Genomic DNA, 16949 nt, shown 5'->3' on the forward strand with positions numbered 1-16949 from the left:
CAATTTATATTAGATCTTTGAAGGATTTCTACTAGCTATAAAGATTTCCATTCATTCTTAACTGAAAACATTCATTACCCAGCCATGCTCTACTTCATGAAACAAAATTCAACATCCGCCTAAGATATGAAGACACCTTGTTCCTCTCTGCTAGCCATCCTTTATTAAGAGACCCAAAGTCGGCCTCAGAGAAACAAAGGAGTCAGCCACCCTTGTTAAGCCATTTCTTGCTACGGAGAGATGGGTTTTGTGGCAGCCAGAGCTCCTTATTTTCCCCTCTGATCTTTCTACAGACATTGAGTCTACCATGCAAGTTCCAGAAAAAAGCAAGTGTCTATGTGCCTGTGTGTATGCAAAGTTCAGGTGGAGCTGTACAAGCACAGAGAAACACGGACTGGCACACAGCTTCCTCAGAGGAGTCGTCATATAAGCAAAGTGTTGTTATCGGTATAAACTTGAATCAGGAAGAGTGCTAACAGCACATGCTGGAAACCAGGGTAGGATAAGATCCCACCAGAACTACCATATTAGATGAATGTCTATTAATCACTGGAACTCGGGCTAAGAGCTATGTATCCTTCAGCAATACACCTAAGAAGAGGTTTCAACCAGAATCCCAGCCAACTGTAGCAAGGATAATCCACAAACACAAATGTGCATCAGATAATATATAACACAGTTATAATTCAAAGATGAAGATGTAGAAAAAACATTCAACAATTTTTGCTGATCCCAACAAAAAATAACGTAGTACAAGAAGAGATAATTACCCGTCACACGAAGCAGAGCCTGACCTAGATGATGAATCACCTCAAGACACAAGCTGGACTTCCAAACAGTCTGACAAATTCTATGAAACTGGCATATATGGAGAGAAAAGACCAAGATAAAATGAGAGTCATTTAAGAAGAAAAGGGAGTGGCATAAATTTTTAAATTTATGAGTGGTAAGGACAAGGACAAACATCTGAGAAGCTCACACAAAGGACAGAAACAACAAGCCAGCCTAATTATTACAAATATCTTTAAGAAAGAAAACAGAGGGGATCCCTGGGTGGCTCAGCGGTTTGGCGCCTGCCTTTGGCCCAGGGCGCGATCCTGGAGTCCCGGGATCGAGTTCCGCGTCAGGCTCCCGGCATGGAGCCTGCTTCTCCCTCCTCCTGAAATCTCTGCCTCTCTTTCTCTCTATGCCTATCATAAATGAAAGAAAAGAAAAGAAAAGAAAAGAAAGAAAAGAAAAGAAAAGAAAAGAAAAGAAAAGAAAAGAAAAGAAAAGAAAAGAAAAGAAAAGAAAAGAAAGAAAGAAAGAAAGAAAGAAAGAAAGAAAGAAAGAAAGAAAGAAAGAAAGAAAGAAAGAAAACAGAACTAAAACAACCAAAAATATTTCTGGAAATGAAAAAAGAAGTACAAGGGTTGTAAGGAGCTACCGTATCAGACATTAATGAACATGTATAAAAGACATCATCTGTCAAAATATTTCAATAAAAAAAAAAGGGGGTGCCTGGGTGGCACAGTTAAGCATCTGCCTCTGGCTCAGGTCCTGATCTCAGGGTCCGGAGATCTAGTTCTGCCTCAGGCTCCTTGCTCAGTGGGGAGCCTGCATCTCCCTCTCCCTCTCCCTCTGCCCCCTTCTTGCTCATGCTTTCTCTCTCAAATAAATACATCTTTAAAAAAAATTAGCTGAAAATATTAGTTGACAAACATGATGAATAACCTTAAATGTAAGGCTGAGAAAAATGGCAATGAGCACCAACTCTATCTAAATAAAGTTTAATGAGTAAAAAATATACAATTTTTGGAACAATATGAAGTTCCAAAGTTCACCATGGAGAGGAAAAGCAGATAAAGTGAGGGTGGATTATGAGGAGAAGCTAGTCTTCTAATATAGGGGGAGTCAAAGTATACTTTTCTCTTTCAGACCGACAAACCAGAAAAATTTATTTTTTAAAATTTAGATTTATATTTGAATTCATTTAAACTATAAATTAGTAGACTTAAAAACAAGATGCATAAATTACAACTAAATGAGATAAAAGCAACAAATATGTTACAAAGTAAAACCTAGAAAACACCAACAGATAACTGGATAAACAAAATGTGACATACAGGGGCAGCCCCAGTGGTCCAGCAGTTTGGTGCTGCCTGCAGCCTGGGGTGTGATCCTGGAGACCCGGGATCGAGTCCCACATCGGGCTCCCTGCATGGAGCCTGCTTCTCCCTCTGCCTGTGTCTCTGCCCCTCTCTCTCTGTATCTATGAATAAATAAATAAAATCTTTTTTTTTTAATTTTTATTTATTTATGATAGTGAGAGAGAGTGGCAGAGACACAGAGACACGGGCAGAGGGAGAAGCAGGCTCCATGCACCGGGAGCCTGACGTGGGATTCGATCCCGGGTCTCCAGGATCGCGCCCTGGGCCAAAGGCAGGCGCCAAACCGCTGCGCCACCCAGGGATCCCAATAAATAAAATCTTTTAAAAAAATGTGATATACAGCTGTTTCTTGACAACACAGATTAGAAACTGCATTGTATGCCAGTTTTTTGATACAGCACAGTATTTTCCTTATGATTTTCTTAATAACATTTTATCATAAGAATACAATCTATAACATATATAACATGTAATTATGAGTTAACTATTGTTTATATTATTGATAAGGCTTCTGGTCAACAGTAGGCTATTAATTAAATTCTGGGGTGAAAGAGTCAAAAGTAAACACAGATTTTTGTGTGTGCAGGGGTTGACACCCCTAAACCCTGCATTGTTCAAGAGTCAAGTGTATATATACAATGGAGTATTATTTATTCAGCTTTAAAAAAATAATGAAGTACTAATATATGCTATATAGCAAGGATGGAAACGTTATATACTATATGAAAGAAGCTAAACACAAAAAGACAAATATTTTATGATTCCACTTACATGAATCATCTAGAATAGGCAAACTCATAAGAGACACAAAGAGGTTACTAGGGTTGGGAGTAAGGAGGAAGGAAGAGTTAGTTTTTAATGAGTATAGAGGTTCAGTTGGGGACAATGAAAAAATGGTGGGGATGGGTGTACAGCAATGTACATGTACTTAATGCTAAAGAATTGTATACTTAAAACTGCTTAAGATGGTAATTTTCTCTATTTTACAATTAAAGCAGCAGCAATTATTCAAAAACAGAAAACATATAAAATGATAGAAACACACCCTACATAATTTATTATGACAATAAATAAATGTTTAAAGCATTCACTTTGAAATAGAACAAAAATAAACTATAGGGACACCTGGGTGGCTCAGTTAGTTAAGCATCTGACTCTTGGTTTTGGCTCGGGTCATGATCTCGGGGTCGTGGTATCAAGCCCAGCACTGGGCTCCACGCTCAGTGAGTCTGCTAGGGACTCTCTGCTTCTTCCTCTGCCCTTCCCCCGGCTTGTGTGTGTGTGTGTCTGTGTGTGTGTGTGCACGCGCACACACACACACTCTCTCATTCTCTCAAATAGTCTTTTTTTTTTTTTTTTAACTTTATGATAGTCACAGAGAGAGAGACAGAGACATAGGCAGAGGGAGAAGCAGGCTCCATGCACCGGGAGCCAGATGTGGGATTCGATCCCGGGTCTCCAGGATCGCATCCTGGGCCAAAGGCAGGCGCCAAACCGCTGCGCCACCCAGGGATCCCCTCGAATAAATAGTCTTAAAAAAACCCATGTAGTAAAAAAAAAAAAAAAAAGACAAAATGGCATGGACAAAGTTGGATAATTCATTGAAAAAAGAAATTCAGTACAGACAGGAATTTAAGTAAAATACAAGACTCAGTAAAGTATGATGATTACTGGAGTCCCTGGATGGCTCAGTTCGTTAAGCGTCCACCTTCAGCTCAGGTCACGATCCTAAGGTCTGGGGTCAAGCCCTGCATCCAACTCCCTGCTCAGCGAGAAGCCTGTCTGTCTCCCTCTACACCTTCCCCCCAATCATGCTCCCTCTCTAATAAATAAACAAAATCTTTAAAAAAGTATGATTTTTATTAAGCATAATCAATAATGAAGATTTTTAGTAGAAGTAGAAAACTTATACATGCATCAAATAATACTGCATCAGAATATATGATAAAAATCATTAGAGTTGAGAGAATGAGAGACAAGCCACAGACTGGGAAAAATACCTGCAAAAGAAATATCCCAAAATATACAAAGAACTCTTAAAACTCAGCAGTATAAACATTAAGAATCCAACTGAAAAATGTGCATAACTTCTAAAATGATACCTCTCCAAAGATGATACACAGATGAAAAAGATGCTCAACATCAATCATTAGAGCACTACAAATCAAAACAATGAGATACCACTACATACTTATCAGAATAGCTAAAATCCAAAACACTAACATCAAATGCTCACGATAACGTTGAGCAACAAGAACTCTCACCCACAGGTGATGGGAAAGCAAAATGTATAGTCACTTTGAAAGACATTTTAGAGGTTTCTTATAAAACTAAATATACTCTTACCATAATCCAGCAATTGTGCTCCTTGGTGAGTAACTTATATCCATACAAAAACAAAACACAAATGTTTATAGTAATTTTATTTATACTTGACAAAAGTGAAAGCTACCAAGATGTCCTTCAGCAAGTGAATGAATAAACAAACTGCAGTACATCTAGTCAATAGAATATATTATTCGTTGCTATCAAAAGATACGTAAGAAAATGCATATTGCAAGTTGAAAAGATTACATGCTTTATAATTCCAATTATAGAACATTCTGGAAAAGGCAATACTATGGAGACAGTAAAAGCACTAGTGGCTGCCAGGAATTAGGGAGAAGGGAGGGATGAATATGTGGAACACAGGGGATATTTAGGGCTGGGAAACTGTTCTGTATGATACTGTAATGATGGATACATGTCAATATCCACCATTGTCCACACCCATTGAATGTGCAATATCAAGAGTGAACCCTAAACTATGGACTTTGGTTGATAATGCTGTGTTAGTGTTGGCTTATCAATTAAAACAAATTACCACATATGAAGAGATGCTGATGGTGGGGGAAGGGATACAGAAGTATGGGGGAGCTTGGGTAATTAGAGACTCTGTACTTTTTACTCAATTTTGCTGTGAACCTAAAATTGCTGTATGAAGTCTATTAATTAAAAAGTTAGGGATCCCTGGGTGGCGCAGTGGTTTGGCGCCTGCCTTTGGCCCAGGGCGCGATCCTGGAGACCCGGGATCGAGTCCCACGTCGGGCTCCCAGTGCATGGAGCCTGCTTCTCCCTCTGCCTATGTCTCTGCCTCTCTCTCTCTCTCTGTGTGTGTGTGACTATCATAAATAAATAAAAATTTAAAAAATAAATAAAAAAATAAAAAATAAATAAAAAGTTAAAAATCACCAGACATAAAAGAAACTGACACTCAACCAACATATACTTACTGCATACCCATAAGCAAAGAGAGAAACAAGAAAATGAAAGGAATCAAATAACTTCAGATAAAAGTGCTATGAAGACAGACACAAGCAGACAGACACAGAAGGGCAAGAAGTCAGATACCGGAGGTAGGTGGAGGCTATTTAGATGATTGATCAGGAAAGACCCCTTCAAAACAATGATGTATGATGACAATATTCAGGCAGAAGAAACAAAAATGTAAAGGTCCCAATGTGAGAACAAGCTCTTAGAAACAATGCTACCTTCTTAATATTTGACAAATTAAGATTTAAAAATTAATGAAGACTGGGTGCCTGGGTGGCTCAGTCAGTAAAGCCTCTTGACTCTTGATTTCAGCTCAGGATTATTAGATCTAGTCCTGAGTGGGGCTCCATGCTGAGTGTGGAGTATACTTGAGACTCTCGCTCTCTTCTCCCTCTACCCCATCCCCTGCTCACAAGTGTGCTCTCTAAAATAGATAAAATCTTAAAAAAAAACAAAACAGTAAATTTGAAAGATAGTTAAAAGACTATAGTCACTGACAACAATGGAAAAAAATAGAGCAAATAGAATTGTCCTAAATACCTCGAGTCAAAGAGGAAATCAAACTAGAACTACCAACTATTTGGAAAGTAATTAATATAAGAACATGATTCATGTAAACTATAGAATGCAGCCAAAACTGTACTCAGAGGCAAATTAAGAGTATTAATGTTTTGAGATGCCTGGGAGGCTCAAAGGTTGAGTGTCTGCCTTTGGCTTGGGGCATGATCCTGGAGTCCTGGGATTGAGTCCCATGTTGGCCTCCCTGCATGGAGCCTGCTTCTTCCTCTGCCTATGTCTCTGCCTCTCTCTCTGCGTCTCTCATGAATAAATAAATAAAATCTTTAAAAAAAATGAGTATTAATGTTTTCGTTACTAAAAAAAAAAGAAAAAAAAGGAACTAAGAATTTGAGTTAGAAAAAAATTAACAGGGGAGCCCAGGTGGCTCAGTAGGTTAAATGTTCGACTCTTGATTTTGGCTAAGGTCATGATTTCAGGCTTGTGAGATTAAGCCCTACATCAGGCTCCACACTGTGTATGGAAACTGCTTAAAATTCTCTCCCTCTCCCACCTCATCCCCCAGTGCTCCCTCCCCCCAAAATAACTAACTAAATAAATAAATCAAGCAAGCAAGCAAGCCAGCCTAATCCCCCTCCCAAAAGAAAAGATGAAGAAAAGCAAAATAAAGCACAAAGTAGAAATCAGGGAATCAGAAAACCAACAAAATAAATCTAAAAGTGGGTTTGAAAACAACTATGCAGATGAACACTTGGCAAATCAAATCAAGAAAAATAACAAAATCACTAATAAAAGGTGGAAATAAACACCACAGATTTTAATGATATAATATTTTAAATAAGATTTTTATTTATTTATTTATTTATTTATTTATTTATTTATTTATTTGAGAGAGAGCATATGCGAGAGAGAGCATGAGAGAGCACAAGCAGGGGGCAGTGGCAAAGGGAGAGGGAGAAGCAGGCTCCCCGCTGAGCAGGGAGACCAATGCTAGACTTGATCCCAGGACGCTGGGATCATGACCTAAACCCATGGCAGACGCTTAACCAACTGAGCCACATGGGTGCCCTTAATAATAAAATATTACATACATTCATGTAACAAATTTGAAAATATTTTTAAAAATTTCTGGAAAGGGTCGCCTGGATGGCTCAGCAGTTAAGCCTCTGCCTTCGGCTCAGGTCCTGACCCCAAGATCCGAGATCAAGTTCCACACCAGGCTCCTTGCAGGAAACCTGCTTCTCCCTCTGCTTGTGTCTCTGCCTCCTTCTTTCTCTGTGTCTCTCATGAATAAATAAATAAAATCTTTAAGTGTAAATTATCAAAACTGATTCATAAAATAGTAAGGATTCCTCAAGTTTCTACAGAAGTAACCACAGAAGTTACCATATGGCCTGTACACTCCTATTAAACTAAATTTCTGAGATTTTTTTTTCCTACTCTTTAAATAAATTCTGTATACTTGAGTGACGTGAGTGGGGTTTTGATTCCTGCTATTATGCGCCTTAAGGTAACTTTGGCTATTAGAAAATGTATTAATATATACCCTTAGTAGTAGTTAAAAAAAGAAAAACCTTATCACTTAAAGGAGTGTTATAAAAACATTTCATAAAATTCTGAAGCCATTCTTATTTTTTGTAAGGTCAGAAGAGAATTTCTCTCTAAAAAATGTCTAAAGCCAACAGCTGCCATCATCCTTATTTGTAAAAATATCAGAGATATTCTAAGATAATTATCACCTCTCTTACTGAACCATGTCTTAGAAATTCTGGCCAATGTAATAAAGTCCTAAAATAGAAATAAATATTGTGACTATTGGAAAGGAAGGAAAGGTTCCTATATTTGCAGACAAGACAATGAACCTGGAAAACAAAAGTAAATAAAATTTTATTGAAGACCGGTAAAATAATAAAAATATTGAACACAAATATCTAGTTACGTCTGTGTAATTATCAGAAATAAATCAAATTAACTAAAACAAATTATTATTCTTTTTTCTTTTTTTTACAAATTATTATTTAAACAAGAAATGCAACTTAAATTATATTTTTTACTTGCCTAACAATAAGGAAATTTTATTAATCTCATTAAAAGTGATGGCTGTTTCATTGAGGATAGCAATAAAATGGGATACACACTGCTGGTGATGATACACAGCAAACTTTTCTGAAGGATAATTTAAGACTGCTAAATGCTTCTATCTTTTCATTCAGCAATTCCACGTCTATGAAAATATTCTAAGATAACAATCAGGGATGAATAGAAAACTATTCATTACAGCATTATTTTTATATGAAATATTGGAAATAAGTTGCACATTCAGCAATAGGAAAAGAGCAAGTATGACACAGCTGTACAATGGAATGTTAGGCAAATATTAAAAAATTATTTTAAGATAATTTTTAAGAACAAGGGAAACTTTCAAGATTTACCAAGATAACAAATTATACAGAACATGATTCCAATTTTATAAAAGTAAACTATGTACACACAGATACATATAAAGAAGTACTGGCAGGAAGCATACCAAAATATCAACAGTTATCCATACATAATGGATTATGGGGTTAAAAAAAAAAAGGCAACTTTATTCTTTTCAAGTACTTAATCAGGAAGGTGAAAAAAGTTCAGGAAGAAGTTACAATAGAGATACTTTACCAAACATCTAGCTCTACTTCCACTATTTTTTGTGCCAATGTAACTTGTCTTCCTTTAATAATTTGCTCTTTAGAGCACCTAAAATTTTGTTTAAATGCTTTACCCACACCTCTTCTCGCTCAGTGTTTATTATATAACAATTTTATTTCACTTATAAGCTTATAAATCACTAAATAATCTCAAAATTAAGAACAGTAATTAAAAGTTTAGAAGTTGAAAATATACCTTAAAATACACCTTATTCTCCCTCTCCCAACCCCGTGTGGAGCCCAAAGCAGCTCCTGAACTCAAGACCCTGATATCGAGACCTGAACCAAGATCAAGAGTTGGATGCTTAACCAACTAAGTCACCCAGGTGTCCCAAAATATACCTTTTCTTATGAAATCAATACAAGGCCAAAATAAAACCTTCTAGCTTTCCAGAACCTATTAAACATTCACATGGAAAAATATCATTAATATAATAGCTTGACCAGAAAGATGTGAGGAAGAACTCACTAATGTGAGTTAAAAGTGCTCTGCATGCATGTGTATGTATGTGTATCACTTTTAACCAACATTAGTGAGTTTCCTTGCACCTCCCTCTTTGATTAGTTTGAACTGGCAAAAATTGAGAAACACCTCTCATTTCCAGATTAATAACTCTTATTTTCAGCACACTGCAAATAAGGATCATGGATTAACATGCTAAGAAAATATAAAAGAAGAATATCTATATCATAGTGGAGATCAAAAAAGACTCCCAAAGAGAGCTACACTCAAAGGCAGAAATTTGAAGGATGAGGATAAAATCAGTAGATGACAAGAGATAGGAGTTAAGGCGGGGGCTCCTTTTTCCTTTTCAGATGTGATGCTGACAATAAAGCCATATAATATTACTCCCTGAATCTCTACAATCGATTTTTTTCACAGCAACCAAAGCCTCCTAAAATTTTTTCTATACCCATATTTTTTTTAAAAAGATTTTTTTTATGAGAGACACAGAAAGAGAGGCAGAGACATAGGAAGAGGGAGGAGAGAAGCAGGCTCCATGCCGGGAGCTCGATATGGGACTCGATCACCCGATGACTCCCAGGATCACACACCTTGAGCCAAAGGCAGATGCTCAACCGCTGAGCCACCCAGGCATCCCTCTATACCCATATTTCATTTTGGTAGCCAAGCTATATTGTTAAAACTCATATCTGCACCCACCATGCACACACACAAATCTCAGAAGGATTAAGGTTAAAATACAATTATTATTATTTTTTAAGTTTTATTTTACTAACCTCTACACCCAACATGGGGCTTGAACTCACAATCCTGAGATCAAGAGTCACATGCTCCTCCTACTGAGACAGCGAGGTGCCCCAATACAGTAATTATTAAGACTGTTTTTTGGGATCCCTGGGTGGCGCAGCGGTTTAGTGTCTGCCTTTGGCCCAGGGCACGATCCTGGAGACCCGGGATCGAATCCCACGTCGGGCTCCCGGTGCACGGAGCCTGCTTCTCCCTCTGCCTGTGTCTCTGCCTCTCTCTCTCTCTCTCTCTCTCTCTGTGTGTGACTATCATAAATAAATAAAAATTTTTAAAAAAGACTGTTTTTTGATAAAGGTGAAATGGGAAAGATCTTCTTAAAGAGAAGACTCTCATGTTTGAAGAGCTTCTACAATTTGATAAGGAAGTACAGATTGATAGAGACAGCTGGACAGCAATTTGGTATATATCGAAACTTAAAATGCACATTTCAGAATCCTTTTTATGGAAATACTTGTATACGTATGCATGTGCACAAAGATATAAGGAAGTTCAGTAAGGCTTCAGTTTTACTTGCTCAAAATTGAGAATACAGACTGTCTCTGACTTATGGTTTGACTTAGTTTTTTGACTTTACGAAGGTGTGAAAGTGAAGTTTCTGCATTCAGTGGGAACCGTAGTTTGAATTTTGCTCTTTTCTAGAGCTAGCAATATGTAGTACCAGACTGTCTTGTGACACAAAGCAGTGGCAGTAAGCCCGACAGCTCCCAGTCATGTGATCAAGACGGTAAACAACTGATACACTTAAAACCACTCTACTTTTCATTTTCAGTACATTATTCAATAAAGTACATGAGATATTCAACACTTTAATATAGGTATTGTTAGAGGGTTCTGCTGAACTGGAGGCTAACCTAAGTATTCTGAGCACTTTTAAGGTAGGCTAGGTAAGTGGTAATGCTTCGACTTAATGCCATTTCAACTTAATAATGGATTTGTCAGGACAAAACTCCCTTATAAGCTGGTGAAGATCTGTACATTAGTCTCATCTTCCCATGGTTTCCCTTTCTGTAGTTTCAGTCACCAGCAGTCAACTGCCATCCTAGATTCCACTTCTGAGCTATCGTCAGAAGGTCAATAGTAAGCTACTGATATATCACACTGCCTCCATCATTCACCTCACTTCATCTCATCATGTAGGCATTTTATCATCTCACATAATCACAAGAAATGTGAGTACAGTCTAATGAGATATTTTGAGATCAACCACATTCATATAACTTTATAGCATATTGTTATAACTGTTCTATTTTATTATCACTTATTGTTGTTAATCTCTTACTGTGCCTAATTTATAAACTAAACCTTATCACAGGTATGTACATGTAGGAAAAAATACAGTATATATGGGCTTCAGTCTATCTGAGGCATCAAGCATCCACTGGAGGTCTTGGAACATATTCCCTGTGAATAAGGGGGGATTACTCTAACATAAATAACCATGAATAATTAAATAAAGTACAATGGGCTATATCATAACGGTTAAAAAGATGAAGTGCAACTATATGTATTGAAATAGAAAAGAATATGTAATAATCAGATCTTTTATTTTTAAAAATTGGTTAAAACCACACACACAGTGCTTATTTTGAATTGCATTAAGACAACAAAATTGTTAACAGAGGGAACCTCTAAGGAATGGTTCTAGAAAGTGAGGAAAGAGGAATTTTCACTTTTTTGTTCTAAATAATAGAGTTGCTTGAACCTTTTATAAGCATGTGCTACCTTGGGATTTAAAAATAAGGAAAAAAATTTTAGTCTGTTACCTCTTAGAGCTGAGGCAAAAGTGATTTTCATCCTGTTTCTTAATAATCTTCGCTACGTTCCAATTTTTCTATGAGAGATATGCATACTTTTTTTTTTTTTTTTAAGATTTTATTTATTTGGGGATCCCGGGGTGGCTCAGTGGTTTGGCGCCTGCCTTTGGCCCAGGGCGCGATCCTGGAGACCCGGGATCGAATCCCACATCGGGCTCCCAGCATGGAGCCTGCTCCTCCCTCTGTCTGTGTCTCTGCCTCTCTCTCTGTCTGTGATAAATAAATAAATAAATAAATAAATAAATAAATAAATAAATAAATAAATCTTAAAAAAAAAAAGATTTTATTTATTTATTCATGAGACACACAGAGAGAGGCAGGGACACAGACAGAGGGAGAAGCAGGCTCCCTGCAGGAGCCCGATGCGGGACTTGATCCCAGGATCCTGGGATCACAACCTGACCCAAAGGCAGACGCTCAACCACTGAGCCGCCCAGGTGTCCCTGCATATTTTTTAAAATTTGAAAAACTTGCATTTTATATCAGGGGCAAAACTTTTTTTCCCCTGAAAAGTAATTTTTAATTAAACAGTTATGGTCTCAGAAAATTGGTCCTGAGATTCCAACCTCTCCAGAAAGCATTGTTTTTTTCTTATATACATTTTTATTGAAGCTCAATTTGCCAACATATAACACCCAGTGCTCATTCCAGAAAGCATTCTTTTTTTTTTTTTTTTTTTTATTTATGATAGTCATATATATATATAGAGAGAGGCAGAGACATAGGCAGAGGGAGAAGCAGGCTCCATGCACCGGGAGCCTGACGTGGGATTCGATCCCGGGTCTCCAGGATGCGCCCTGGGCCAAAGGCAGGCGCCAAACCTCTGCGCCACCCAGGGATCCCCCCAGAAAGCATTCTTAAATCTAAGTTTGGGAGCACAATATTTGCTACAAAAGCAATGAAGGGGCACCTGGGTGGTTTAGTGGTTGAGTGTCTACCTTCAGCTCTCTTGGTGATCACGGGGTCCTGGGATCAAGTCCCACGTCCGGCTCCTCACAGGGAGCCTGCTTCTCCCTCTGCCTGTGTCTCTGCCTCTCTATGTGTCTCTCATGAATAAATAAATAAAGCTTGGGGGATGAAAAAAAAAGGAGCAATTAAATATAAAACCTACTTCAGAATGGAATAGTAACTAAGCACTGCATTTGCAAAAAAAATTTACCTGCATTATCTCATTTGCTTTTAAATAGCCCCATGAAATTTGTATATTATTATCATCATCATCATCATCATCATCATCATCATCAATCCCCCTTTAACAGAAGAAAACCAAGTCTTGAAAAGAGTACATGTCTTACCCAGGGTCAAGTAGAGAGTAATGATTCAAACCCAGGTCCCCAGCACCTAACCATTTGAGACACATGGAATGGTAAGTACTATTGTACCTCGGAGATAATAATAGGCTAGAACTCTGAAATCCTACATGAATGTTCAGAAGGACTATCCTTAAGTAGGTTAGTGATCCTAAAATGAAGAACTAGTGAAAATTCTGATCACAGAAGGAAACAATCAGTATTTTCTTCAGGGCAAGGGGGGCTATTTTTCCTTCTCTTTCTGTTTCTACCCTGGTACAAGGATACAAGTGACAACTCAGATTTGCAAGTAACTTACCCACCTTCTGACTAGTCTGGAATTAGCCCTCTAACTAACTGGAAGGGCCTTTGAAAACAAACTGATCAGAATCCTGAAGCCTTAAAGCACTGAACAGGGCTTAGTTTCAAGTTTAAATGAAAAGGAGAAATTTCAATAAGTCAAAAAAACATTATACTCGAATAGCAGAATAATCGATATTGACAGAAGAAACACAGGAAGGATTTTAAAGTGCCTACTTACTTTATTTGAACAAGTTCTCTTTATTAAAAAGTATAATCGAAAGTTTACCCTTAGCTACCTGAGCCAGTTCTACTTTTTTTTTTTTAAAGTATAATTAAGAAGAAATACACACCACTGTTAACCATGCCTATTTGGAAAACTGCCTATCATAAAGATCAGAGAACCACAGGAACCCCTATTCATTTGTTTGGCAGATACACCCCCAGTACAAACTTATTGGTCCTTTATGATTTGGGGTTTGCAAGGTTAGTATTAAGTGTCACAAAGTCCAAAAGAATAACTCTCTTTTTGAATAATGGTAAACCAGGAATCAAATCCCTATGTGAAGAGGAATATCCAGTAACTCTTCCTTGGTAAAAGTACCACCCCCTTGTTGAAGAACCGACAGAGAAACTGACATCAACAGACCGAATTTCACACTCCAACATTTCCATACCTTAGCCCCTGTGGCCCACAACACCTCTCAAGTTAAGGAGAAATGACACCGTCAAATGCATACAGCTCAGTACTCAGTCACTTAGGGAAAGTTGGGAGGATCCAGTGAAAACAAAATTCCCTGAATGTAGATCAACCTCTTTACCAAACCCTGAAGTGGGCTTAGGGTCTACATATATCACAGCTCAAAAACATTTTAAGGTTCATTTTTCATACGGGAAGTCAGTATTCTTGGCTAAGTGATAGCTAGAAAGGCCTAAAAGCCAAGGATGAAAGAGCTGCCTTAAATCAAGACCCCATACTAACAGAACACGAACAAAGCTTTCAAATTCATAGGTCTACGCGTATACAGATTTTCCGCATATACATAAAAGTCATTTAGAAGTTACGGGACGCCTGGGTGGCTCGGCGGTTGAGCGTCACCAGCCTTTGGCTAGGGGCGTGATCCCGGGGTCCTGGGATCGAGTCCCGTATGGGGCTCTTTGCGTGGAGCCTGCTTCTCCTTCTGCCTTTCTCTCTCTCTCTGTCATGAATAAATAAAAATCTTTAATAAAAAAAAAAAGTTAAGTGTGTGTTTTAGAAATGCCACAGAGCTTCTGGCAAAGTCGACAAGTTCTAACCTGCTTTAAAAATCACCACTCAGGGCAGCCCCGGGTGGCTCGGCGGTTTAGCGCCGCCTTCAGCCCAGGGCGTGACCCCGGGGTCCTGGGATCGGGTCCCACGTCGGGCTCCCTGCGTGGAGCCTGCTTCTCCCTCAGCGTTTCTCTCTGCCCCTGTGTGTCTCTCATGAATAAATAAGTAAAATCTTAAAAAAAAAAAAATGACTACTCACTGCCTTCACCCCAATCTAATTTCACTGAACGTAATTCTTCCGGGTGACCCCACGAAAACAAAACCCCCGAGCGGATCCTCGTACACCTCCATATCCTGCCTCCTTCTAAGGGCGGAAGAGCCCGACAGAGCAGGGGAAGAAACGTGACGCGCACAACCTCGGTCCAAAACACGGCTCGCCGTGGTCTAATTTTAGGCCTAACCGTTCGGATGCGTTTTCGCCAAGAGGCTAAAAAGAAAACGAGTGCAGGTAACGCGCGGAGGGGAACCCGAGCAGCCACACCGACGGGAGCCGGCAGGACCTACGCAGGCGGAAAGCGACGGCGCGGCGGGCTGAAGCGAAGGCGCGAGGAGGGCCCGCGGGGGCGACTGCAGCTGAGGGACGCGGTCAAAAGGTCGCGCCCGCCGACGGCTCCGCGGCCACGTCGCGAGTGTGTGTGTTGTTTTGAAGGAAGGCAAGCGCGGGGAAGGGCCAACCTTGACCCAGATTACCGAGAGCCGCTGGGGATCCGGAGGCCCGGGTGTCCGGCGAGGCCCTCACGCGCTCCGACAACGAGGCGTCCCCACCGACGCGCACACGCCGAGGCCCGGAACCCCGAGACCTGACGGGGACGCCGAGGTGCGCGGCGGCGGGAGGGCGCCCGCGAGCGGGCAGGGCCGGGGCCAGAGGAGCCGGGCCGCGCCTGCCCAGCGAGCTTCCCCCACCGGCTGCCGCCGAGCGAAACCGCCCTCGGGAGCAGACAATGAGCCGCCGCCCCAGGCCCGCGGCTCCGGGCGCGCAGGTGGCGGCCGCTGGCGAGCCGCGGAGGACGGGGAGCGCGCCCCGGCCGCCCTGCACTTACCCGGGCGCCGAGAGGTCCCCGCCCAGCGAGGCGCCGCGTCCGAACTCCCGGCGGGCTCCGGAGCCGCCCCGGGCAAGCGCCGGCGCGGGGCGGGCGGGGAGGCCAGGCGGCGCAGGAGCGCGGCCGCGGCGAGCGTAGGCCGGGCGGCAGCCGAGCCCCCGGGCGCCGGGCGGGGAGGCAGAGAGCCTTCGGCAATGGCGACGGGCCGGGCCGGAGGGGAAGCGGAACAGCCGCCGCCGCCGCGCGTGGCCAGCCTGGGGGAGGGCGCCGGCGGGGGGCGGGCGGGGCGGGGGCGGGGCCAGGACACCGCCCCTCGCCGGTCGGGCCCGGAGCTCCAGGGGCGGAGAGCCGCCCCTCGCGGCCGGGGGCTCGCGCGGGGGCTGCCGGGAGTTGTAGTTTGGACGCGCAGCCCGTTCGCCTCCCTTTCCCTCGCGCTCTTTTTTTCTTCTTGGCGGCGGTGGGCGTGGCGGGGGGGGGCGGTGTCCTTTAAATTGAAAAAGAGAATCAGCCCCTCATTTAATTTAGCGTTGTCTCCTTTCAGGTCTGCGCCAAAGACGCTGACCCACACACTATGTGAATCTGTTTCAGGACTCTTATTTCTGGAAATTCATCCCTTATCCATTTTGCATTTTATTTACAAGCTCTTACTATGTTTTGCTGCTAAAATCCCACCTCCTTGAAAATTAAGGACTTCATTTTTTTTTAAGAATTTATTTATTCAAAAAAAAAAAAGAATTTCTTTATTCAGGGATCCCTGGGTGGCGCAGCGGTTTGGCGCATGCCTTTGGCCCAGGGCGCGATCCTGGAGACCCAGGATCGAATCCCACATCAGGCTCCCAGTGCGTGGAGCCTGCTTCTCCCTCTGCCTGTGTCTCTGCCTCTCTCTCTCTGTGTGTGTGTGTGACTATCATAAATTAAAATAAAAATAAAAAAATAAAAAATAAATTTATTTATTCATGACAGACACAGAGAGAGGCAGAGACACAGGCAGAGGGAGAAGCAGGCTCCATGCAGGGAGCCCGACATGGGACTCGATCCCGGGACTCCAGGACCACGCCCTGGGCCGAAAGCAGCGCCAAACCAGCTGAGCCACCCGGGCTGCCCGGCCTTCATGTTTTATCGAAGGAGGAGTTCATTAATGTATTCACTAATTCTACAAACATGTGAGCATCTAAAATGTATGATATTCAGGCATCAAGGATACAGGGTGAACATGAGTCACTTTGCCTTTGTAGAGCTTAGAAATATGCAAGCACAAT

General features: G+C 41.1%; 1 protein-coding gene across 2 annotated transcripts in view; it reads right to left on the minus strand.

Annotated features, from left to right (window-relative positions):
* PAK2 (p21 (RAC1) activated kinase 2) overlaps positions 1-15930 on the minus strand; it is an 86489-nt gene extending 70559 nt beyond the window's left edge. The window contains exon 1 of one of the 2 annotated variants that reach the window (XM_055316183.1): positions 15691-15930. The gene's annotated coding sequence lies outside the window, so the exon portion shown is untranslated. Of the gene's footprint in view, positions 1-15340; positions 15449-15690 lie in introns of those variants that run through there. The other variant, XM_055316184.1, reaches the window with a different exon arrangement.
* Between the last annotated feature and the right edge of the window lie 1019 nt (positions 15931-16949).

The sequence above is a fragment of the Nyctereutes procyonoides genome, unplaced genomic scaffold (genome assembly GCF_905146905.1).
Source record: "Nyctereutes procyonoides isolate TBG_1078 unplaced genomic scaffold, NYPRO_anot_genome, whole genome shotgun sequence".
NCBI classification, from domain to species: domain Eukaryota; kingdom Metazoa; phylum Chordata; class Mammalia; order Carnivora; family Canidae; genus Nyctereutes; species Nyctereutes procyonoides.